At 40.4% G+C, this 26,654-nt stretch overlaps 1 protein-coding gene across 3 annotated transcripts in view; it reads right to left on the bottom strand.

Annotated features, from left to right (window-relative positions):
- Positions 1–26,654, bottom strand: part of GHR (growth hormone receptor) — a 245,081-nt gene that overhangs the window by 161,119 nt on the left and 57,308 nt on the right. Inside the window, exon 1 of one of the 3 annotated variants that reach the window (XM_070587657.1) lies at positions 8,653–8,856. The exons of the other annotated variants lie outside the window; for them this stretch is intronic. The gene's annotated coding sequence lies outside the window, so the exon portion shown is untranslated. Of the gene's footprint in view, positions 1–8,652; positions 8,857–26,654 lie in introns of those variants that run through there. 3 annotated transcript variants of the gene reach the window in all.

The raw sequence follows: 26,654 nt of genomic DNA on the forward strand, positions 1-26,654 counted from the left end.
TCAGGGACTTGTCTGTTCTGTTCAGTGCTGCATTTCCAAGTACCTATAACATGGCAGGCCAATAGAAGTCATGCATAAGGATTTATTACACGAATAAATAAATGGTGGAAGAAAAGGGAAAATGATAGCTAATTCAACTAAATATTGCTTGTAAAAACAATATGGACCACATTTTCTATTGATCAAAAAAGGTGAAAGTAAATTTTATACAATAAAAACAAGGAAAACAGGTGAGATTATCTCAAAGGACAATGAAAATGTGCTAGATTTTCTGCTTTGCTTGGGAGAAGGATAGGTAATGTGGGTGAAATGGGAACACTATTGTTGCTTAATGTGGGAGTGAGCAGCCCGACTGAGGGGTGCCTGAATAATGGGCATGAGGTGAGCACTGACAATGTGGTTGTTGCCAACTTCTGCTGCCTGAAAAATCAACAAAGTGGGGGTGGGAGACCCATACCAAGGAGGACTGAGGTCATACCACACCATGGAGCCTAGGAAGGGAGAGAAGCTCAGCCTGATCATAACTCATGGGAAAGTGATAGGCCTCACAGAGTTTAGAAACAGGAAAATGAGATGTTTTAGGTTTATGTTCTGTGGATATTTTCATTCTCAATAGACAGAAAACGGAGAATGCTTATTCCTAGGTAATTACTATATTTGAAATAAAATGAAAGGAAAACCTTTGCATTTTTAGCTTTTCAAAGAAACATTTCTGAAAGTAATTATTTAAATCAATACCTATAAAAAGGAAGTCTACCAAAATACACTTTAAGGCAACCTTAAAAAAATAAAAAAAACAAAAGATAATACAATAAAACATCCTGTTCAAGTAAGATTTAGGCCAGGATGATTCATTATCAGAAAGATTTATCAATATAATCTACTGCATTAATTATTTTAAAGAGGCAACCACATGGTTATTCTAACATGCAGAAGACCACTGTTTATAATTTAACAGTTATGACAAACTCTTAATAAACTAGAAATAGAGATCAGTTTTCTTACTCTGACAAAAATGTCACCCAAAAACCTACACCTAACGGCATACTTAATGTGAAACTTTTGAAGAATTCTCACCATTACACAGCACAAGATAAAAATTTGTTTCAATTGCATGTTAAGATTTGCCACTAGTAGAATTTCTATACCCCCAACTGAGTTCCATCAGTATCTAGAAAATTTTAAAGTTCTGTGAATTTACTTCCAATTACTTTTTTCCCCTTGAAAATGTAAATGCTTTTCATTCTTGAGTTCTAATGTGACCCCTTTAGGGCAAAAAGGCAAAGCGGGCTTTTCAGCCCTACCTTCTCATTCCCTAGTGCCCAAAGGGAAACAGATCTAAAACTTCAGAAGCAGGACCTCATCTTTTTCTCCTTTATTATCTTGCATAATGCCTGGAAAACTACAGGACCTAATAAAATGTCCTTTTCCTTCTCTAGTAAATGAGCCTTGGTTGAACAGAAGCATAGCCAACACCTCACCACAAGGTGCACAATCTTTGGATCTTGATCCTCTTTCTTATGAAGGGAGAAATAATTTGGAGAGTGAGAAAAGTTGCCCAACCAGCAACCACAATGGCAACCCACCTCGGCAGCAGAGAACGGCAATGATTAGACATTAATCTCTTTCTCAGGATGAGCTGGGAGTAGTCGTGGGGGCTTTTTGACCTGTCATTTCAAGATCAGAGAAAAATGTTCTTATATTTAGCACTTTTAGGTTGATTACCATAACTAATATTATTGCCAGAGTGAAAAACGTGATAAAACGATGAGATGACCAATTTATTAAAACTGAATTTATCTGTATTTACATAGTCACTTTTAAACTTCAAATAGAAAATGTCTTTGATCAAGATATTTCAACAGACTGCTGAAAACAGAAAGTATCTGTGCCATTTCTTTCGGTAAGTACTAACACGCATAAATTTCTTACATAATGGGTGAAGAAGAAAAGTGTTTTTTTGATATATGAATGTTTTTTTCTTGTGTTGACAGAAATTTGGCAGTCAACGTTCACCACCCTTTACACACAAAGTGGCTCAATCAACCACTGGCTTTTTCTTAGAGATCTGGTAATCTGTGTCTCCTTAATAGAATAATGATAGGGATGTTTTCCTATGTGCGATACAAAACTAGGCAACAATGGAGTGTTTATTTTGGCCCATCTTTGTACAAAGGTCCTATCTATGTTCCCACTTCAAAAACTCTCGCTTATAAATTCCTAACACCCAAGAAAGAAGTCAAGCTGAGAAAAACCATGACTTTAGTCTTTCCTTTTGGCCAAAATCGTTAATTTGGAGAATGCAAATAAGTCTTTCAAAATTATTTTTAAACAGCTGAGAGAACTCAGGAATATGCCAAAGCTTTTCACCTCAAACTATCTCCAAAACTTGTCTGTTTGATCCTTTCTGATTCGGTTAAGGACTAGAGAAATACATTTTATATAACCAGAACTCTCGACCCAGTTAACATCTTCTCTTCTGAAAAGGGAAGTCAATTTTTTCTCTTCCTTTATTAACAGGTTTTCCCAGAGAAGCAAAAATATTAAAACAAAATCAGCCTAAGTAATAAGAAAAATATGTGCCAAAAGTGTTTTCGGCGATCTGCTTTTTAACTAGACAAGCTCTTTGCCAGATGAAAATCATTAGCAAGAGGAACTGTAAAGCTTTTAAAATGTGTTGGAAAACATTCAGAGAAGATACACAGCATGAAGAGCTTTACAAACCTGAAGCCACCTTCTAACTTACACCTGGAAGCCAGTGTATCCGATGCCTGAAAGGCCTAGAGTAGGAAATATGGATTGAATCTTGAATAAGATACCAGCCTCAGCAACTGCAGCTCCATAGTATAGACCAAAGGGAGCCTATTTCAGAGACGCCATCTATTAATCTGAAAAGCATGGATATGTACGTTCCTAGCACCCGTTGCTGCACAAGTAGAGAGAAGGTTTGGGCAGGTGCCAAGGCAAAGGCACCTCAAGAACAGCTGATGTTCTTGCAAGAGGTTTTCTTCAGGCAAAGAGCAGAAGAGGACTCTTGATCATTTCCCTCTGCCTCTCACCATTCATGCATGCAGTGAGTCACTCAATAAGTATGTCTGAGCACCTATCATATGCTATGCACTTTCCAGAGCTCTCAAAATCAGCGGTAAAGGCCTCTTGTTTCATAGAACTGACATTCTAGTGGGAGAAAATTGATAATAAAAAGCAAACAAATGAAAAAGAAAGTATCTGATGGTATCAATGCTATCAAGAAAGCATAAGAGGGCGATGTGATTGAGAGCGATGGAAACAGGGGGTGGAGGGTTACTCGTGTAACTGGGGTCATAGAAGATGTTTCAGTGGAGCCGAGAGTAGAACAAGAGAAGACAGCTATGCCAAAATCTGAGGGCGAAGCATTCCAGACAAGGGATAGTTAACTTGATGAGTTAGGGAACAGAAGGGAAGTCAGTGTGGCTGCACCTTAGTGAGCTGTTCGTCCTCAATTCAATTACCTAAAATCACTGTAACATGTTCCTCAAACTTGGTGCAAAACAAGGAAATCTAGAGACAAACACACCCATGCTTGTAAAAGCATAAAGAGGTCTTGGGGGTCTTATACACACAATAATGACCTAATGACATTGATGTCAAGAGCCTGAGCTTCATTCAGTTTATTTTCTAGTACTGCTAGATTTGATCAGTTTCTCACGGTTAAAGGCACAGAGAGGGAGTCCAAGGCTAGTAGGGTAGAGGAGTGCAGGATGTGGCTATGGGAGGAACTGTAACTAGCTGCCTATCCTCATGAGACCTCTGACCATAAAGCTTTTCCTGATTCTTCAGATTTGCATAAGATCACAAGGTATCTTGTGGTACAGTGATCTCTGTCTAGCTTTTAACTCCCACCTGATGCTATTATATTCCACTTCGTATAATAGTTATTTCAAGATTTGTCTTCTTGCCGCTGTTAACCTATAAGCGACTTCCTGGCACAGACTGTATCTTACTAATTGTTCTTTTTGGTACCCAACCCAGGGCCAGGCACATAATAGATGCTCAGTGCATGATAAATTCCCCAGGATTTGCTTTGGCTTTATTAGCCCAATGTTCTGATTACAGGTATTGTAATGGTAGCCAAATAATATAATTGTTTTGTTTTGATGTGTAAGTAATAAATCCTTAAGAACTTCTGTGCTACCCACCAAAGGGCAAAGAGATTCCCAGCAAGTCTTGGCATAAAGTAGATACTCTGTGATGCTTGTTGAATGCATGCATGCATGTCTCAGTGGAAAAATCTATGAACAAATTCCAGTAAGGACAATTGTACCCAGGGTCATTTAATTCATTCAGCAATGAATTTCTACTATATGCTCGGCTCTAAGATAGTGCCGCAGAGACAACTGTGGGGAAAACAGATGTAGGCCCTGCTGTAATGGAACTACTGTCTAGTGGGGAAGCCGAGTGAAGTCATCCCACTGTATGTAATTATAAGTGCTATGAAAGGAGGCATGATCTAGTTTGATGATCAGAGAAGCCTTCTTTGAAGGCTACCTAAAGACATTGTCGACTTTATTCAAAATGTAGACAAGAGGTCAATGCCAGCACATAATTGTCAAGTCTTTTTAGGAACCGGGCCTATAGACACAGAGCAAGTGGTCAGGAAAGATGACAACTGATGGTAGCTGAAGTTTCCTCTCGGTAACTAGGGATTGGCACTGAGAAAATATGTGGAATCTTCCTCTTTGGTCATCTTTGAAACTAGACGAGAGCTTTTTATATGTGTCCTGATTGTGTGTGGTCTTGTTTAAAGAAAGAACACACTCAGCAACCTAAAATTGTCTTCTGCAGGCATTCTTTACTATACCATGATTCTTTCACTGAACACTTTAAATGTAGCAGCTCAGCTATTTTTCTGAAGTATACCAGGAAAAATTGAGATTTATTTTATGAGCTGAAAAACAATGCATTGCCCTTATTCTCCCATCATTCAGGAAAAACAGCTAAGTGAAGTTTTGGTCAAACTTTCCAAAAAGCTTCGGGCTGAGGACAAGCATGGAAAAATTCAAGCTCAAAGGAGAAATTTCCAGAAATTTAGAAGCAAGTGAAAACAGGGGGTTATAACAGTTCAGTACTTGCTGCCAGGAACAAAGTATATACGATATTATTTATTGCTGAAAGCTTCTCAGAGAGGCAGCATCTGGTTTCAGTGAGGTCTTGCTTTCATCCCATCTAGCAGCTGGACCGAGCATTACAGCACAAGGAGATCAACCAATTTGCCAAGGTGACACAGAGAGTTAGTGACTCTTTCCAGATTAGACCACAAGAGCCTCTGGCTCCTTGAATGCCAAGAATAAGTCACATGACCAATGGAGAGTTTAACACTTTTTATTGACTCCAAGTGGATTCTTTAGTTTTAATTTTCTATTTGTGTTTATATTTTCAGAGTCCCAAAGAATTGTTCTTTCTCCCTTTTCTCCAGTGGGCAGATCAGATATCAACTTGGTTCCCTGTGAGTGCCAAAATTCCCTGCCCTCCTCGACTGGGATCTACTCATCTAGGCTGAGTGTCTAATGGCAGGAAAAGTCAGAAACGGTCACGCAATGTTCCACTCACATCGGGAAGAGGAAAATGGAGATCCAAAGGCTAGCTAAGTTGAGCAGAAAAGCTGGGCACTCTGCTTTGGTCATTCCAGTGTGCCTCTCTGAGGCAGGGGAAAAGCTGAGGAAGACAAGGTTAATCTGCCAGGAGAAAGTGCCATAAGCTTTTACTTCTCTTTGAGCCTTTTTCTTTACCAGTGTTATTTCTCACAGAGCCCTGGCTACAGAAAACAGGTCCCTTCATTCCTTTTGCATACGTCTTCCATACCGACAGAGGAAAAGGAGGCTGTGGTTTTCAAGCACATGTTTTCCCCACATCCCAAGCTGGCTCTGTTATTTGAGTTGCAAAGGGAACAAACAAGCAATGACAACACACACACAAAACTTCTTTAATAAGAAGTTTCAGTATTAATATAATAGCCAAATTATCCACAAAAATCTCTGTCTCTCTCCCTCTGCACATGTGTGTGTGCACAATACACTATTAATTCTTAATGCTATTGTGCTATTAATAAATAATTATGAATATGTTAATATATAAATATTATTAGTAGTATCATGAAATCAAGAGACCAATTTTAGGGAAAGCAAGGGAAGGAAGTAAAAGGACAGGATTATAACCATTCTTTTTAATGTCTAAATTTCTAGCTGGTGGGTAATCTAATATGATCAGACCAGAGAACTGAGAGAACTGAGCCAGCTCATTGTGTGAATGTCTCTGGCATATTCTAAAATGGCCAAAGGAATAAAGACGGGAACAAGACCTCATTTGGTCCTTAGAGTCTGCAACGGCAATAGGGCACAGCATCAAAAGAAAACATGCAAGCTTTTGGAGTACATGACAACGCCCAGAAGACATGCCATTTTAATAACATAAAACATATGTCTGCTATGAGTGGCAGCCACCTAACTTTAATTCTGAATGAATAATACCACTAAGAAACACATGACAACTTCAATATAATAGGATTTGGGAAATTTTTACTTAAAACTTATTGCAGATGTCAAAACACAATATGATGCAGAACATTTCACTTTGTTTCCTTTATATCATGATTTTCTTTGTTAATTGGAACAGACAAAATTGGTCCTGACTATAAAGAAGTGATGACATTTCAAGCAAAAGGACTTATGTTTTGATTTATAAATGCATTCTATTCCCCTCTGACTTATGATTATTCCAGGGGACAGCCATGGTAATTTAAATATTGTACTCATTCATTCAGCATTTATTGAGTGCCTACTATGAGCAGGGTACTGATTTAGGCCCAAAGATTATAAACAACACAGACACATCGCCACCCTCCTGGAGCTTCTAACCCAGTAGTTCAGTCTTATTTCAAAGTTCAGTTTTGTTTTAATAAAGCTCAGTTCAGGTTTTAAAAAGGAAACCTCCAAAGGAAAATTCTTAAGTTATTACTGTCTTTCCAAAACTTATTTCTCAACCCTCTAATTAGTCCATCGACATCAAACTAACAATTATTGTCATTCTTAAAGGAAAGAGCTATGCGTTGATAAAGAGTTCTTTTTCGCTTTGAGAAGATGAGTTTCTAAATAATAAATGTCTAATGAGTTAACCAGTAGGTTTGGTTGCTACTTGCCAAACTGAGTGCTGTAACAAAAGCCAGCACAGGCCAAGTGGAAAAGAAGCCTCCAAATATTAAACTCAATTCCTTCTCTGCCAAAAAAGCTAAACTGCCATCCTTAGCAAGCACCGGTAAATAATTACACATCCTGGCAATCAAATGCAAACAATCAGGTTTCAAAGTTTGCCCCAAACACTCGTCCATAAATCCTTTGTGCCAGTAGGGATCAATCTGACCACAGGGCCACCAGGCAATTGGCCAGGACATAAGTCACACAGGTCTACACCTCCACTTCAATATAAGCTCCAGTCCTTCACTGATGAGCACCAAGGGTTTTCAAAGCCAAAGGAGCATGCCCAAATATCTCTTCTTGGGAAAAACTCAGAAATGGCCATTTTACATTTGAGATTCTTCTACTTTCTGTCTTTAACTTTCTGTCACTTCCCCTCCCACCCCCAGCTGCCTGTCTCCTTTCCTCTCACTGTTTCTCCTCTACCTTCCCTACAGCACCAAACACTGTTCTAAGTTCCTTCTCTGTATCACCTCATTTCACAACCCTAGGAAGAAGCTCTGCAATCATCTTATGCAGCAGAAGGGGACCCTGAAGCTCAAGGTCTCACAGCTGGCAAGGAACTGAACCAATTAGCCCATCTGACTCCAGAGTCCTCAACCACTGTGGTATACTGCCTTTTAAGTGGTTTTTGGCTTAAGTGTTTATGATAAAGTTGAACTGTTTTTACACACTAAGTAGAAGAGTAGCAGAAATACATAAGAAATTAATCTTAGTCTCTGCCCTGCTTGAGAAAAATCTAAGAATCTCTCACTTTACTAAAATGCTTTAAAGGTGATAATTAAGATGGTAATTAATGGGGCAATTTATTAAGGTTTTAAGTGTCAACTGCACCAGCTTCAGACCTTTTGCTACATGGAAGCACATTAACAAAAGTTAGGAACAAATACCAGTTAGATGTTATAATGACCCAAACGAATAAACAAAATGGAAACACCAAAAATCTACCCTATAATGTAACAGTTATACTCTGTACCCACTCCAAAATTCAGCTAAATAAAGTCTTTGTTTTTACTGACATTTATTATTATTATTCATTTCATGGGTCAGGAAGAGCTTTCAGTGGGCATACTTCTTAGGTTTAAACTAAACAATTTGATGGGGAGAAAGCTAAAATATTAGCCCCTGGAAGATCAACATACCTCATGAACTAATTTATAGGCTGTGATAAAACTGAAGAAATTGCAGGATTGCTACTGCCCTCCTTTACCAAGGCTTTTACAACTCAACTCTGTTCTTACTGGTTGTGAAGGCTGGACCACCCACTAAATTTTCTCCAGCTAAATAAACAGCTACAGTTGAGAGACGTGCAAACTTCTTGGCTTACTGTTTTATATCCACCCAGTGTTAATTCAAGACTGAGTTCCAGCAGGTTACAGACTAAATCCAACAGAAGGAAACTGGGATCTTAATTAAGCCTTACCGCCAAATGCATGAAATCATTAGTCCTCAACCTGTGTCCACCATCACTCTTCTTTCCTCTGAACAACTCCCTGGTACACAGAAGCGAACATTGTTTAGAGGACACAGAGAATGACATTGATCCCACGGAAAAAGAAAAATGCAGCAGCTTTTAAAGCGGGTTCCATTAGTAAACTGACAGTATTTAACAACAGGAAGAGAGTACACCGGAAGATGAAGAAGGAAAAACATGATAACAGCAGTTGTAAACAGTAGCCGTCTGCATGAAGTAGACGCTAGCCTATGCCAAAACAAACTACAAGGAAAAGAAAACTTTGTTTTTACCAGTAAGGCAAAACAGCTTTCTGGATTTGCAATCATTTTCCTTTAGAGTCCTTTTTTGGTTTTCTGGAATGGACCAGGTTCAAGGTCTCTATTTGGAACTCTGATAGGATGTAGGGGAAAAGCAGCTGCTAAGGTTTATTCAGCAAACACGTATTGTACCTAATCTGTGTAAGACAGTGCATTTTGGTTGAGCCTGTGTGATGCTTTATGACCTTGTGGCCTAAGTACTCTTTGCAAGTTTAGTCTGTGCTCTTGATAAAAGGTGACTGCCCTCTCCTGGCTGCCTTTTATGAGACTGTTTGCTTTAAGACTTAGCTGGCCCCATCACTCTTCCTCCTCTGAGATGTCACAAACTCCCAGTGAAATGGAGTGTCTCATTGGTCCTAAAAGGTCCAATCATCTTTCAGATGTTGGAGACTTAACTTAGGAACCTTACATAGCTCCTTTATCAAATGGAACTGGGATCATAATATTATGGGGACCCTCCCACAATCTTTTCTTTCCATCCTTTCCTCTCATTCTATAGTGACCACAGACCTTTACAAATGTCTCCACCATGGTAGAGTTCCAGGGACAGACCTACGTATCACCTCAGCAAAGATCCCAGCCTGGTCACTGCCCTAGCATCCTCTCTTATTCAGGCCATGCCCCAATCTTCTATTTCTACTTCTCAAACCCAGCACCTGGTTCTGCTGGCTTCTCCACTTACGCTGGTCTCAGAGTGTCCCTATATCCCTGAATAGTTTCTTTCTTCTTGCATCTAGAAGCATTTATGTCTGTGAACATAGATAGCTAAGAGTTTGCAAAAACCCAGATCAAACTTGCTTTTTGAGGATCACAAACTCTAACAGGAGGAAAGAGAGGCCTGGTTATCAGAAAAGCAAGCCTAGAGATCTCACCAAGAAGTACAGTGTGAATTTATCTTCCCAGAGAGGAATCTCTGGGTCTCTGGGTCTGTGTACCCAAGGAGGTGATCTTACACGTGGGAGATTTGTGGAGCAAATCTGGTCTAGGGACCTATACCCAAAAGTCACTTGTAAGCAGCCTATGCTGAGCCCAAAATATACATCTAAGATGCATCCACTGACTTCAGCAAATGTTTTACTTTAGCCATCTGGCTTCAAGATGGGTTCTGGTTCAAGACCTTGCCCAATTTTGAATAGGAAAAACACATTCTGAGCAAAGAAAGTTTAATTTTGCTTTTGTAAGTGATAAAATAATTTTTCAAAGGACCTTCAGGATAGTAAAGAATTTTTATATTGGCCTCATTAATGTTTTCAGCCAACTCATACTTAATCACTAGAAATAGGGAGAAGGGGTAAGGAGGAAGGTAAAATACATAGGCTAAAGTCACAGATAATCCCCAACCCTCTTTAATCAAATTTTAACCTCATCCTGCTAAGCCTTTTATCAGAGCTGCTGAGAAATAACCAATGTGACATATTTAAGCTTCATCTCATCTATTTCCTCTCCCTAGACTCTAGTTGGGCTGCTAATGAGCTGTGAAGTGGCCAAAGATAGCTGGCCTCCACAAGGGAGGGAGAAGACTAGAGGCTGGATAATCCACGAAGTCATTTGGATGCTACGCAAGAAACTGTGTACTTCTTATTCCAGCCCTAGGAAATATGATTTAAGAGGCTGAGCAGGCACTTTTACACCGAATAACTGCCCCTACATGATTGAAATCTCACCAAAGAGGTACATTTCTTTGAGTTAAAGCATCATGTCTCTAGTAATCATTTGACTATCAAAATTGGGCTACATTAGTCTACTGAGATGCAGAAATGTGAAGTAACTTGATGATACACAACCTGTCAAGAGCAGAGCCAAGACATGGCCTACAGTGAGGTATTGTTTTCATCATAAACCTCGCTAAGGATCTCTCTAATTTAACCTTATTTCCTTAATCATTAAAAATATTTTCTCCCAGAACGATGAGTTTAGGACACCAAAGTAAGCACCTCAGGATGTTCAAAAGTGTTTGGGGGGGGTGATACTACCATAAACTAAGAGGCAAATCAAAACTGGTAGAAGGAACCTAAGACAGACCTGAGAAGCAGGATGTGTCAAAGCTTTTAATTCAAGTCAAAAGTGTTACAAGGCGACCCCATGGCATTAGTGGTTAAGTTCGGCATGCTTCACTTTGGCAGCCCAGGTTCACAGGTTTGGATCCCGATCACAGACCTACACCACTCATAGGCCATGCTATGGTGGTGACCCACATACAAAATAGAGGAAGACTGGCACAGATGTTGGCTCAGGGCGAATCTTCCTCAAGCAAAAATAGAGGAAGATTGGCAACAGATGTTAGCTCAGGGCAAATCTTCCTCAGGAAAAAAAAAAAGTTACAATGTGTCTACTTGTGCCATTACTTTCATTACTTAATAGCTTATACAGCTAGTTTCCAATGGGTAGCTTGCTAGTCAAGTGCAGAGCCCTAAAGGATCTGGATACAGACTAAGTTTTGCTTTAGAAAAGATTCAGAAATGAATATTGACCCTTCATTCATATACATATATATATGAAATAAATTTATATATTCAGGAAACAAATAGATCTTTCTATGTATGCCAGGACTCATCTAAGTACTGGAGAAGCCAGATATTGGTTGGGAAAGGTGAGGAATGGGAAGACTACTCCAGTCGTACCACCTAAAACCTTTGAGAGCTCCCTAGTTGGATCAAATCCAAACTCTTTATGGCATATAAACCTACTTCTCTCCTCAGCCTACCTTACACCCCCAGCCCATGTTTAATGATTCATCATACTGTTCTCTAAACACACGAGGAACCTGTCCATTTCTGTGCCTTTTAACATGTGGATTCCTGGATCCACCTCCCACCATTTTCTACACTTCTCTCCCCCAGCCCCATTTTCATCACCATCCTCATAAAGCCTCACCCAGCACCAAAGGGAGTTAGTGACCATCTCCCTGCCCCTTTACGACATCAGCACAAAACCGTGTCATGGCTACCACTGTGGAGTATTGGAATAACCTATTTTTTGACCATACACTGAGACTGGTAGTAGGTGTCAAGGCAATGTATTCAAACTCCCATAAAAAACTGATTTTACAGCAACCTACTAGCAGCTAAAGCACAGGCTAATATCTGAAAAGCCTATGGACTTAATTTAATTGTCAGCATGAGAGGTTGGATTCCTAGGATGGAAGCAAGGAAAGCTTAGGATGGTAGAGGGGTACAAAAAGATATACATAGCCTGTATCACAATTTTTTTCCAGGCTATCCCTCATAATACATTACTGAAATATTAAGGCTTTAAATGTCTGAACATCCCCAGGGACAGTGTGGTAGGTATAAAACAGCATTAAAGTCTGATGCATACCAACGAAGATATGAAACCACGTTTGATAAAAGCCAGTCTCCCATCACATTCACACACACACACACACACACACACACACAAAATCAGAAAAGAAACAAAGATGGACTATTCTCCAGGTAAGAAGGAAATTAGTATGAATTGTAAAGGAGTCTGAGTTTCATTCACTCATTCAACAAATATTTATGAAATGCCTTGCACCATATTCCAGGCACTGAAGATATATCAGAAAAAAATGTAGGCAGCAAATAAAACAAAAACTCTACAATCCTTGCCTTCAGATTGCTGATAGACTCATGGATGTGGGTCAGGCAATAAATGAGTAATATGTGTCCAAGGATGACAGCACTATGGAGAAAAAGAAACAATGACATGCAGGAGAGAATGTCTGGAGCAGGATGAGTGTGTTGTCCTTTTATGCGGGCTGTCAGGGAAGCTGACACTATGAAGGAAAAATCTGAATAACGATTGGAAAGAGATGAAGAAATCCAGGAGGATTTCTGGAGTGAGAACACTCCAGGTGGGGAAAAGAGCAAGTGCAAAAGGCTCAAGGTAGGTGCTTGCCTGACACATCTGAGAAACAGCCAAGATGACAGTAAGTGAGCACAGCCTGTTCTGTTACAACCTGTGTTTCTATAACAGAAATGAGCTCATAGGCTATCGGTAAATAGTAGGACAATGTTGGTATAACATGGAAACAAAATCTTTCTTAGGCAAAAGGAGCCAGAATAGCAGGACAGAATTCTAACTTTAGCAGGAAAGGAGAAAGCCCCCAGATTGGCTGCTGCACAGGCTGGTGTGGTTCCAACTCCATTTGTAAGAATTAAAAATGAGCACCTGCACCAGAACTGCCTTCCCAGAAATGGAACCCCTCCCAACTCACAGCTCTGCATCCATTATTGCTTTGGCTAGTGCTGGCGTTTTTAAGTTGTATAAGATAGGAGAGGTCTGCTTGAATCCTAATTTTCCCATAAGCCCTATTATTTTTAGAGTACCTTTTGCAGAACACAAAGTTTTACAGGACGCATGTATAGCATTATAGCGGAAACATCTGCCCAAGTGAAGTCAAGGATTACAGGTCACCTAACGGCCTTATAGGTCACTATGAAATGGGAAGACTCTGGAGGGCTATGACTGGATGCATAAGATGATATGATGTGCTAAAAATAAACTGGTGGCGGGGGAGAGAAGATGAGCCAGTGTAGAAGCAGATCAGTTAGGGGCCTTTGCAATAATCCAGGTGAGGGAGGATGGTGGCTTGGATCAGGAAAGGTAGCAATAGAAATGGTTAGGATTTGCTGATGAATTGACTTTGGGAAATGAGAGAAAGAAAGGGGTCAAGAGGATCCAATAGCTTTTAGCCTAAGCAACTGAAGGATGGAGGTGTCACCAACTGAGATGCGGATGATTCAAGGCTGATCCACTGAAGTGTGACCAACTCAGTTTTGGTAGGGTCACTTTTGAATGCCTACAAGGCATTCAATTGGAAATTTCAACTATGTAGTTGAATAGACATGTCCAGAGCTCAGGGAGATTAATTTGGAAGTTTTCAGTGAACAGACGTTATTTAAAGCCACAAGAGTAAATGTATTCAAAGTGCCATCAAATATTGATTTCCCAGCAACCCACTAGCAGCTAGAGCACAGGCTAACATCTACAAACACTGTGGACTTAATTTTTAATTCTTAGCACAAGAGCTTGGATTCCTGGAATGGGAGTAGGGAGTGCCTATGGTGGTAGAGGGGTACAAAAAAAAAAAGAAAGGTCTGAGGCCTGATTCCTGGGTCATTCTAACAGTTAGAATTTGGGGTGATAAGCAAAAACAACAAAGAGAGCTTACAAGGAAGACTTGGAGGTGTGAGGAAAATCAGGAAGGTGTGGTGTCCTGGAGACCAAGTGAGGAAGGGTGGGTGATCCGGCAGGTCAAAGAAGATGAGGATTGTGGATTTGCCACTGAATTTAGCAACCGGGGTGGGGTAAGCAGTTGTCCCAGTGGCCAAGCACAGTTTCCATCTACTGTCCCACCATAATCAATGGAATATAGATAACTCTCCCAATGAGTTTTGCTGAAAAGAGAGATAGAAAAATGGGGCAGTGGCTAAAGACAGGCACAAAAATCAACATTTGAATGTTTATTTTTTATAATATTTGGACATTACAGCATGTTTTTATGGTGATTAGAATGACCCAGTGAAGAGAGAAAACAGAGAAAGTGGAGCATTGCTGGGTAACGTCCTTGAATATAAGGCAAGAGGGAAAGCAAGTGTCAAGTGGAGAGGTTCGTCTTAAGTTCTTCATTAACAGGAGGAAGGCACAGCATATGGGCATTGATTCTAGGAGATAAGTAAGGTGGTGGTGGGAGCTTATGGATTGTCTTCTGATTGCTTCTGGGGTCTTTTGCAATAAAATAGGAAGAAAAGTTATCTGCACTTAGGTAGGATGTAAGAATAAGTATTAGAGGCTTGAGGAGAGAGGAGAAGGGGTGCAATAGTTGTCTAGAAGAGTAGGAAAGTGAATGGACCAGGGAACTATGGGGGCATTGCCAGTCATTACTAAGGGCTCAGTGAGGTTAGTGGTCACGCATTTAAAGTGAAACCAGTCAGCATGGTGTGCTTTTCTCCAGTCACATTGAGCTCTCAGGTGCAGGCATGGTGTTTGGCGGAGAGTTAGATTTAATCTGGGTTGGAATGCCGTCAAACAAGAGCATGATAAAGCAAGTGAAGTACAAAAGATTTTGATAATGAATTGCTATGGTCCGAACAACTACTTCCCCTTCCCTGCGCCCCCCAAATTCATATGTTGAAACCCAAAGGTGATGGTTTTAGTAGGTGGGGCCTTTAGAAAGTACTTAGGTCATGAGAGTGGAGCCCTCTCCTAATGGGCTCCTAATCCATGCATGGGATTAGTACTCTTATAAAAGAGATACACAGAGCTTTCTAACCCCTGCCATCATGTGAGGATACAACGAAAAGTCTGAGACCTGGAAGAGAGCCTCACTCAGCCATGCTGGCAGTCTGATGTTAGACTTCCAGCACCCAGAACTGTGAGCAATAAGTTTGTGTTGTTTATAAGCTCCTCACTCTGTGGTATTTTGTTATAGCAGCCCAAAAGGACTCAGACATGAACCATGGAATAAAGGGTGAGGTGAGAATATTAGGTCTTGTCAGCTGCTAATGGAAAGTTAACCAATACAGGCTTTAAGCAATTGTCATGTAGCAAATGAAAATCCATAGATATACATTTCATCACATGGTGATATCTTTTTCCCTTCTTTCTAAGATATTCTTTTTCCCTTTCAAGCTGGTGAAACAACAGTAACATCAAACACAAACTTCCTGTTGGGAGATGGGTAAGATCCCCGTTCATACTGAAATTAATCATCTCTTGAGGTTCACTATTTATGAGAAAGAGTCCACCAACCCTGCCCTCAAACGGGAGCTCTAGAAAATAGTGGAGGCTGACAGGCATGGGGGGCAGAACAGGGCCATATAACTGTGAAATCACTGCAAATCATTTTCACGCACATGCCTCCTCCAGGCTTCCGTACCCTCTGATTCTACCTCCGGTCACTATACTTCCTGGAGAGATTCTCAATGACTTTCCTCTTAATTATTTTCTCTTTGGACCTTCCCCCGTCAGTTAGCCAGAGGGCCAGCCCTCTCAGCCCCATAACCACATACAGATCTATCTGAGTGATGAGACTTGGACAGGGGGAACTGACCAGCAATTCTGGCTGCTGTCAGGCACTTACAGGAGTATTGAAAGAAAGTATTAGAAAGTGGATGCTAACCCAAGATCAGATGAGGTCAGGGCCCAGACTTCCTTGAATATATCATTCTTTTTCGGCAGCTTGTGGTTTCTAAAATAGCATTTCCCATCTGGGCTTGTGATTCTTTGTTTGGCCCTCCTCTCCTAGCAGATCCAATCAAGGTCTTTCTCTGCCCTGCTCTACCCCTCAGGAGGTTGACTACCGTGGCCTGAATCTCTAGACTCCTTTGTTGGCTGACTTCCTACTGGGTTTGAACAATGGAGATTAGAAGGTTGAAAGACAGGCCAGGGATGATTACCCCACAATCCCTGGGCTCTGGCAGAGCCTAAGGCCCTACAGGCCTCTAGCTTCTGTCATGGGGCCCCTCCTCTGTGGCTCTTGCTCTCCCAGAACTAGAGTAACACCAGTTCCTCCCACGGCTGCTCTAGGTCTAGGCGTGGTCACAGCCTCCCCTTGTGGCTAGGATCCAAGTGCCTCAATATGCCTTGTTGGTGACTTTAACCCCACCCACACTTCTGTACATCTCCCCTTCATTAAAGTCTCTTGAACCTTCAGAGCTAGATTCTGTTTCTTGTTAGCACCTTGACTGATACACCATTTCAAATTCCGCCATGTGTAATTTTACAACTGCGCTTCAGTGCTGAAGCTGCTAGACCAGACGAAGGAAAGAGAAATCTCAAACATATAAAATATGTTCATTCATTCATTCATTCAATCTAGGTAAACATGCTAACATCTGTGTCTTATTAAAAGTAGACACAGAACCCTTACTTTAAGAACTTCAGAATGACTTAACAGGGAACTACGTCTTCAAATAACTTTTTTCAATAAAAGTTTCACTCTCTGAATCAGAGGATACTTACAAAGTCTAGCAGTCACCTTTGTTGAAATCTTTTTCTATTAATTGTGACCCTGAAACTGTAATCCTTTTGATGACACCTGATTTGATATCACAGAAAATTAATCAGCTAGTTATTAGATTGTTTGGGAGGTTCTCCTGGCCTAACAAAAGGCCCTAAGATTCTATTTCAGAGAAAGAAACACACAGGAAATGAGAAGAATTTAATATACTTCAGAAAAGTTAACAGTAACAAATGGCCCATTTGAAAGCTAATTTGCACTAAATGTCAATAGATTAGTAATATAATCTTATATTTACCCAAGATTAGCAGTTTGTCTATAAAGGCTGAGGTCAAAGAATACTGCTGTTAATTTTCAATGAATCTGCTTAATAATCAACTGTTAATGAATACATCCCTGTTTCCTTGTAAGGACCCAGGATCGTGAACGTCTGGGGAAAAATATGCTGATACTCCCCAGGTGAACTCAGGCCAGGGTGAGATTGCTAAAGGAAATCTGAGTCCCATAGGTTCTTATCTTAAGGAAAATAACTTTGCAGACTGACCAATGTCACCAGCGATATCAACATCAAACAGATGTCAACATTACATTGCACAGGATACAGAGTCTGGTTAGAAGGGCTAAAAGTGTATTCCTGGTAAGAACTAATAAATAGACAATCTACCGTTCAATCTAGTGATGGATCAAAAATATTTTGATGAAGTGAACACGGGACTATATGTTTGGCAACTTTTTTAACCTTTAGCTCCCGAGAAGTATGGTAGCGAGCAAAACCAGACAAATCTCAGTTCAAATTCTGGCTTTGCCTTTCTTACTTCATTAATCTTGGGCATGAGAATTAACCTCTCTAAGCCCCAGTTTTATCATCCAAAGTATAGGAAAAACTATTCATTTCCCTTGCTTCAGATACCATCATGTATGAGATGCCCCATCTCACTTAGCAATGGCTTTGGGGAAAGGGATAAAGAAAAACATTGCTTAATTAAATACACTGATCAACTATATAGTGCATCCTGACTTCAGAAATCTTAAACTGGATAAAATATGGCTCAGAATCTAGGAAATAGGACAAGGTTGCTCATCTCATTGAGTGTGTCACATGGAGCAAATAACACAAAGAATGTAAAGCGCCCATCATGACTCCGGGCTCCAGAGTAAGTCTTCAGTAAATGTGGATGTTTTATTGTTAGCATTAGTATTCGTATTAAAGAAGGAGAGGCATCCTTTGAGGCTTTTGCTCAACACTTCTCAGTTCAAAATACCATGGAATTTTAGAGGTAAAATATACTGTGGAGAGACGGTTTCCTTCGCCTTATAGATGACCTATATGGATGGTGTGATAAAGTTAAGTGACTTACCAAAACTCTCTAAATAATTACAGAATCAAAACCAGAACCCAGATTTCCTAATTATTTGTCTGATTATTAATAATAATAACATAATAAGTGCTTACTATGTGCCAGGCAATACTAATTGCATTATATATAATATTACTGAGTCATCACAGCAATCCAATGTAACAGTGTAATAGGTACTGCTATCCCATTTTACAGAAGAGGAAGCTGAGGCCCACATAGGATAAGAGAATCTCACAAAGCACACTCCTGGTCAGAGTCAGAGCTTTGATAAACCCAGTTCTATCTCATTCCAAAGCCTGAACTCTTTCCACTGAGCTAATGCCTCCTACTTGGCTTCTCACTTGCTCCTTCTTGGATTGTTTTACTGCTGGAAGTCTCATCTTTTTAACAAAAACTATTAATTCCACAAATGCAAGGACAATGTTACTTATTGTTTTGAACATGCACGGCACAGGACTGGGCCTGGATAAGTGCTCAAAAAATGTTTGCTGAGTATATGACATCATTTTTTAAAAAAAGTTATGACTTGTAAAAGCAAAAAACCTGAAGCACCTGACACAAACAACCTGTGGACAAAATTGCTCAAGTAATGACTTGTATCTGGATGCCATCCCTTTTCAGGAAGCGCTTCCTTACTTCTTTAATCACTTTTGATTCCTTAGTCCAAGGATTGGGCTTGAACAGAAACTCTCCTTAGCTCTAAGAAGTAGAATTCTAGCATATTCTCCTGCTGGTCCTATGCCAGTTCTGCTTTCTTTAACAGTCAACCACCCCCAGGGCAGGGCGAGCCTGAGAGGTGTGTAGGTAAAATTTGACTGTCCTTGAAATCAGGGAAACCACTTCCAGCTGGTACATGTGACCATATTTAATGTTAGGCATTCAAAAACTTGAACCAATTCTTAGCTGAAAGGGGAAGAGTCAGGTGATACCTCTCTTCTTTTCTCATTTAAAGAAAATGAAGCCCCTCAAGATAATAAAGAGACCCAGAATACAAGGTAAGGATTTCCTAGAAGACTCTCTTGGGAAGGTGGTGTCATTGAGCTCCTCGGCATCCTTGCCCTGGCCTGGGGAAGATATCACATCCTTTAGAAGAACATATTGCTCATCCTGAAGACGGAGTAGGAGTGTCATTTGAGGGATGTGAAGACAATGCGAAGCCAGGTAACATGGGATCTTTACCTATACTCAACTCTTGTGCATTTCCTCCTTGAAGGTGCCCCACTTCTTCCTTCCTGCCTGGCCCAGCAAGCTCTCTTCCCATGAAAAATTGGACACAATATCTGGTAAATTGGACCAGGGCCCATAGTCAGCCACAATCTGGTTGTACCACTTCCTACTCCAGGTTAATAACATCAGTCAACCTAGGTAATACATACGAGCTACTGCTTTCTCTGTTAGTCAAAGCTTTGCAGGATAACTCCAAAAGACAATCCCATGCTCATTACAACTCAGCTAAAAAGAAAAATTAAAAAAGACCATGATGCTTAACAGGGCTATGGGTCTCATATTTAAAAACCACATGAGAGATTTGCAAATGCATAATCCAATTTTATGGTTTGTCCAATCAATGTAGTGGCAGTCAGTTATCCAGTGTATACATTTAATGTATCCTTAATGCTTTCCCAAAGCCCCTCCTTTTCTCTTATCCCACCCTTTCATTCTGAGCACATACAGGCCTGCTGTTCTGAGTCCTAATAAATTTCCCGTTGGAACATTTATAACAGTTTCTGCTGTCTTCCCCCAAGTATCCATAAGGCTCCCATTTTATTTCCTTCAGTTCTCTGAGCAAATGTCACCTTATTAGAGAGGCATTCTATGACTATCTCATAAAAAACACTACAGCCTTGGCCCAGGCCCACTCCACCTATCTAACCCCTGACTCTGTTTTGTTTCTCCCCATGGCACTTATCTCTACATGACACATCATACATTTGTTTACTGACTGCGTCCCTTCACTAAATGTGAGAAATGACTTTGTTTTGTTCATTGTGGTATCTCTACCATCTACAACAGTGACTAGCTCATAACAGGCTCTTTATAAATATTTGTCAAATGCATTAACAGTCTTCAAGGGGAATCTTCATTTCATATCATTGTCAAAAGGTGACAGTTTTAGGTAAAAACACCACATTTTAGGTAAAAAATACCACATCTTTTTCAACCACTTCTCACCTTAAAATCTAGAATAGATTGTATCCTCGCCCTCCAAACAGTACGTTTTTTAAAAGCAAATCGTGTGCTTATTTTAGTAGCACATTCCATACTTTGATACTGTACCCATTTCTGAATGAGATCATCCTCTAAGTCCAAAACAAGGTCAAAGGCATTTCCTGAAGTCTTTCAATAAGCTTTACACCAGGTCACAGAAGGAAGCTTTCCTTTTATTGCTTGGGCACAGAAAGATATTCGAAACATGGCAGGAGAAAAATTAGATCTATAACTGACCCTGGAGAAGTTGTTTCAGAGACCCTGATAATCACAAACTAAAGTTAGACAGACCCGGAGGCACCACACCACGCAGCAAGAGTACACCTTGTAATCAAATGTTGTGCATACCAGAACACGCTGTACCTTTCTCTCCATGATGTTCTTATCTTCCAGTTGAACAACGTCTGAATCTGACAATTTTCCTGCCTTACTCTTTCTCCTTTAGATCAGGAATTGACCACGTGGAGAAAACAGGAATACTATATATATTTTTAAAACATCTCAAGTTTAAAATACACAATTAGTGAAAGAAATCTGAATACAGAAATGGTTATCTTGTACCAATGGGATGAGTTCATACACATCACCTTATTTTAGAATTATAAACCGAGTGAAGATAATAATGCTGCATGGATAGGGGAAAAGAGAGAGAATACTTGGTCTGATTTAAGGACAAATCAATTTTAAACCATTATTTCTTTCAAGGTCCAAATAATTTATTTAATAGGCAAGATTTATAAGTAGGATAAGGCAAATTAATGGAACTCTTCCATTCTCAGTTGGTTGATATGCAATCATGTGTTATAAAGAGAAAACTAATGTAAGTTTCTGGATTCTGAATCAAAAGATACATTGAGGGTATTCTTAATTTTTGGAGACTTCAATTTGAAAAACATTCTCTGGTTTCTCTTACTTATTCCTAAAACCTTAAAAATTATCATGAATATCATTTTAACATTTTACTCAATAATAATTCTGTGCCTATATTGTTGAAAATTCCAGGCTAGGGTCTGAATCACTGATGTTTATCACAGCCATCTGTGCTGCAAACTCTACTCTTTGGATCTCAGTGTCTTATCCTATACAACAGGAGAAGCAGACGTGAAGATCTCTTAGGTCTCTCTCAGTTTTATGAATCTCTTAACTTCCACCCACTGATGCTGACAGACAAACAACACTTCTGTTCAGAAGAAGTCTGGACAAATACCTCAAGGGTGGATCAGATGACCTGAATGATAACCCACCCTTCTAGACTGGTTAGTTTGAAAGCTATTTCATGGAAAAGCTGCTCTGAAGCTTAGCAAAATCACCCATTTGCCAAATGTGATGATTACAGGATCTCTTTCTAAGCATTCTGTCAGTATAACTTGCAGATGAGCTTATTTTCAAAACTTTTCCATCTGTAGGACTTTTCTCGTCACTAAAAAAAAACCCCAAAACTGTTGTGTTTATGAATCTGGTTGCTTTTCTTAGTTTAGAGCAGTGGTTCTCAACCAGGAAGATTTTCTCCCCTAGGTGGCAATTGGCAAATGACAGGGATGTGACAAAATTTTTGGCTGCCACAAGTCAGGAGAGGTGTGTTACTGGCATCTAGTGGGTAGAGACAAGAGATACTGCTAAACATCCTACAATGTACAGGGCAGCCCCCACAAAAAAGAATTATCTTGCCCAAGATGTCAACAGTGCCAAGATTGGGAAACTCAGGTCCAACGAGAGATGCTTTAGATTGATGGTAGTCCAGCCAAATCTCAGTTGGGCAAATAAAAATAGAATTCTTGGGGCAATCCTTCTCTTTTCAAGTCTCGTGGACATTCTTCACATTTGTTTAGAGTTTAATGAGTGTTTATGGGAAGCTTAGATATTAAGGAAGCACAAGGAAAGTTAATTTAGATGCAGGTAGAACTAAATAAATTGTTTCCTGGATTCCTTTTTCTGGGCATGTTTTAAAGTTGATAGTTGCCACTTCTTTATAAAACATGATTGAGCACTTTGATATGATTGGATCTACTGGAGCAACACTGCTGGGTTTAGTCTAATTTTAACCCAAATCCTTGCAGCCAACCAGAGATTCACTATAGCCAGTACTGAGCTAACACCCTCCTCCCAGCACAGTCTCAGGGATGGGAAACAATCTTTTATGCAGAACCTGATGCATGTAGGATGCAAACAACTGTGACAGTTTTTAATGACAGAGTATTGGCTCTGTGGCCTGCCTTCCAGAGAATGAGCCAGTTTAGAAGATGAACTCAAATAACTGTGCACTTGCCACTGTAAAAGTTACAAACTTTTGTTTTCATTGTAAATTATTTTAAAATGTACCCCACACACCTTTGCCTTTTGCAACAGATACTGAACTAAGTTTAATCTTTTCTTAGTGGTTATAAGATATCAATGTTGTGGATATCAGGTATCAATCTGTGTAACTGCTATGAGCAGGGAGACAGAGCAGTGAAGTGTTAACTTCACTAAGGTTCTTGTGGCCTTAGTAGGCCATCTGGTAAGTGATGCTTGCTATTTTGAACTCCTTGCCTCCACAAAGTCACCAGAGACAGAGCATAAGCATTTCCCCTAAAAGTAGAAAGCAATCACGAAGGTCTGACATGCACTCGCGCATCCATTTCACATGCTGTGAATTCTCCAACAGAACTGCACTTGCAGACATAGGCCAATAAGTGTGCAAAATCAGTTTTTACATGATTTTGCTATTAGCTAACACTTATCAAGTGCTGACTATCAGCCACACTCTGAATGGCTTAGTGCTTTTCGTGCATTATTTAATTTCATCCTCATAACAACCCTATGAGGTAGGTCCAAGTATTTATTCCCATTTTACAGACAGAGGAGGCTGAGGCAGAGAAATATTGAGCAATTTACCTCAATGACCATACCCAGATTTGAAGCCAGGCAGTCTGAACCAAGAGCTTTGTTTTAACCACAACCTCAGAGGCTGCAAAATGACAGCCTGTGGTCTAAGTGTGGCCCACAGATATGTTTTGTTTGGCTCGTGTAACATTTATAACTTTTGGGGCCACCATCTAAAGTTGGGCCTGGCACAAAGGCTCAGCTGAGGGGCAAGTAGGGCTGAAATCCAGCCTGCGCTTGACTTGCACAGCCATGGGCCCTGGCATGGGGGGAGGAGGGTGCCATTTCCTAATTTGGACAAAGAAGCCAGGTGAGCTAGTGGCAACCCCGGTTGTCATACCAACGAATTGGGTTAATCACACAAAATTCCAAGTTTCTGGCTTCTCAGGGATAAGAGAAAGGGAAGACAAAAGGGGAAAAGAGGGAGGGAAGAGGGGAGGGAATTAAAACCCGCATTCCTTTATGGCAGCAATTTCTCTAGAAAGGATACATGCTTGCTTGTGTGCAACGGACCCATTTCACACATTTAGATGACCTGCCAAGACACTATAGGCTTTCCGAGTTTGTGACCTGAGTACTACAGGACACTTCTGGCATTTTGGTTTAAAATCCCCTCCCTTCTCCTCTCAAAAAAGCGTCCAGTCAGAGTGCTGCAATTAAGTTTCAGCCCCCTTCGCAGAGCAAAAAAAAGCAAGTCCACCTCCTCTGAGCTGATTTTTCTCTTCAGGTGACCAAGCAGGGTGTATTCTGTTTTCCTTTGCAGGCTGAAATTCTTGTTTTTTAGGACATACTGTTCTCTCAAGGCTCTATGCCCAGCAGCAAAAAAAAAAAAAAAAAAAAATTGGTTGTGCATAACCAGGTATGGGGCAAGGATTCAGGCATCTGATAACTGCTCCCCTTAGAGCACTTCCTTATCAAGATGGACTGCACACATGAGTGTTTACATTTTGGAGGCATCACGATTACTTTTCCTTACACCATGGCAGGCCTGGAACTTGTGGGCAATCAACAGGGAGCCACAGGGAATGGCGAGTGGAAGATAAAAGTTACTGCTGACCAAACAGTAGTCAACTGGTGGGTGCCAGACACTTCCCTACCCCATTAGTGCTCCAGTACGTGATACCTTTGTCTCTGCCAAGCTGATGCGATCCAGTAGTTCCTAGTGGCCCCCCACACCCTTACCAAAGGGCTTGCTGGCTGGTCTACAGAGACACCTGTTGCCACTACACAGCTAGGAAACTTAGAGCGTCATCACTCTACTCCACATTTGGCTGAGGACATCTAGCAGTCGCCACTCCTGGCTGGCACATGCCTTGTTTTGCTGTGGAAGCCAAAGGAAATCATTCTATCCGTTGGATCTCTGTTCTGTACTAGGAGATTAGAGAAGGATAATAACCTTTAGTCTATCAAATTCATTTGAAATGAAGAAAAGATCCATAGGAGTTTAGAGCAGAGATTTTCAATCTTTCCAAGCATCAGTATGACCTCTTGAAAAGGATACCGTAAGTTGCCAATTTAACAACAGTTCTCCCCCACTTCTGTACCTACAGAACACATTTTTATGAGGGTGGCAATGTGCCCAGCTTAAAACAAACAAACTCCACATTTTCTAGGTTCTGTTGCAGAAAGGGATGGTCTTATGACGCTAACTAATGAGATGTAAGTTGAAGTCAAGTAGGACATCCAGGAAAGAGAACAAACTTGGCTGGCTTGTCTGTTTGCTTATGTCTGTTTATCTTTTGTCTTTTACCCTTCACCTTCTTCTTGCTTGAAAACATGGTGCCTGGATCTCCTGCAACCATTTTGTGAGCATGAGGAAGAGGGTAACAAGGTGAGGATGATGGAGCAGAAAGCAAGACGAAATTCATGACATTTCCTGATAGAGACTATAATACTTACAGCATGGGAACTTCCAAATTACGTAATTTTTCTGAGTCTTAGTTTCCTGAAGTATGATATTACCTACCTTGTAGGGTTTTTCATGGGTATTTAAATGAGATAATGTGTGTGAAATTGCCTCACAATGAGTGATATAAATCAGTCAATCCAATCAACAAATAAACCATTCCTTTCTCCCTTCCAATTAGATCTGCAGACTCAAGGAGAAATTAAGCCAGACTTACTTGCTACTAGCTAACACTTTCAAAGGAAGCTTCTGTCTAAAGTGTTTTTTGACTTGGTGTCAATTGGCACAGATACTACTGAGTAAACAAGGCCCTAGCAAATGAAAGAGATCCACTTCAAGGTGAGCAGCAGGAACCCAAGGTAAGTAGCAGATTGAGTCTTTCCAGGCTGAAGCAGAGAGAAGGTGTGGCCTTGCTTAGTAGGGAACCTAAGAAACCTGAGATAAAGCAACCATCAGGAAGTATCTCAAATCCCCTTATAGTCCAAGACATTCATCCCTCAGGAAAATTATGGCAAAATGGAAAAGCTAAGAGGGAGATCAATCCATCCATCATATGACTTCAGAGCCTAGAGACCTTAACACAAAAAGAAGGCCAGCCATTCCCTCCCCCAGGCTACAAGCACACACATTATTTTGATACCAATGTGCATGCAAGTAATCTGTGAACACGTGACTCTTTTCCAATGTTTTTCGACTTTTTAAGAAAATTAGAGAATTCCACAATTTCTCTTTTCGAGCCAGCAGTTCTTTGGCACCACAGGAACCTGATAACGTCCTTCTCTTTAAGGTAGACATCAGCAAACTGTTACTGTAATGCCAGAGAGGAAATATTTTAGGCTTTGTGGTCCGCAGGGTCTCTGTTGCAACTACTCAACTCTGCTGTTGTAAACAGACAGCGGCCATTGATAACTGATAATACATAAAGGAATGAGCATGGCTGTGTTCCAATTAAATCACATTTACAAAAACAGGTGGCCTATAGTTTGGCAGTATCTGCTTTAAAGGACATTGGAACTGTGCAAAACAAAACAAGAAACTTTAGGTAATAGAATAGATTCTCTCATCAATCATCATCACTACGAAATTAGAGTCAGCGGAGGGTCGTCAGGCCTGGAGCAGCTTTCACGGAGGCTGACCTTTGGGCTGTCCTGTGGCTATGCTGTCCTCTCCCACAAATGTACTGCAGTGTCTATTATTCTTGCCCCGAACTCTCCTTTAACTTCTTTCATAGATAACAGCCAACACTTATGAAATACTTGACATGATGCCAATGTTCTAAGCATATTATATACATATGTGTTGATCCTCTTGATCCTCACAACCCCATGAGGTACGTTCTATTATTGTTCTCATTGAACAGATGACACAACAGA

This window comes from Equus przewalskii, chromosome 20, assembly GCF_037783145.1.
Source record: "Equus przewalskii isolate Varuska chromosome 20, EquPr2, whole genome shotgun sequence".
NCBI lineage: Eukaryota > Metazoa > Chordata > Mammalia > Perissodactyla > Equidae > Equus > Equus przewalskii.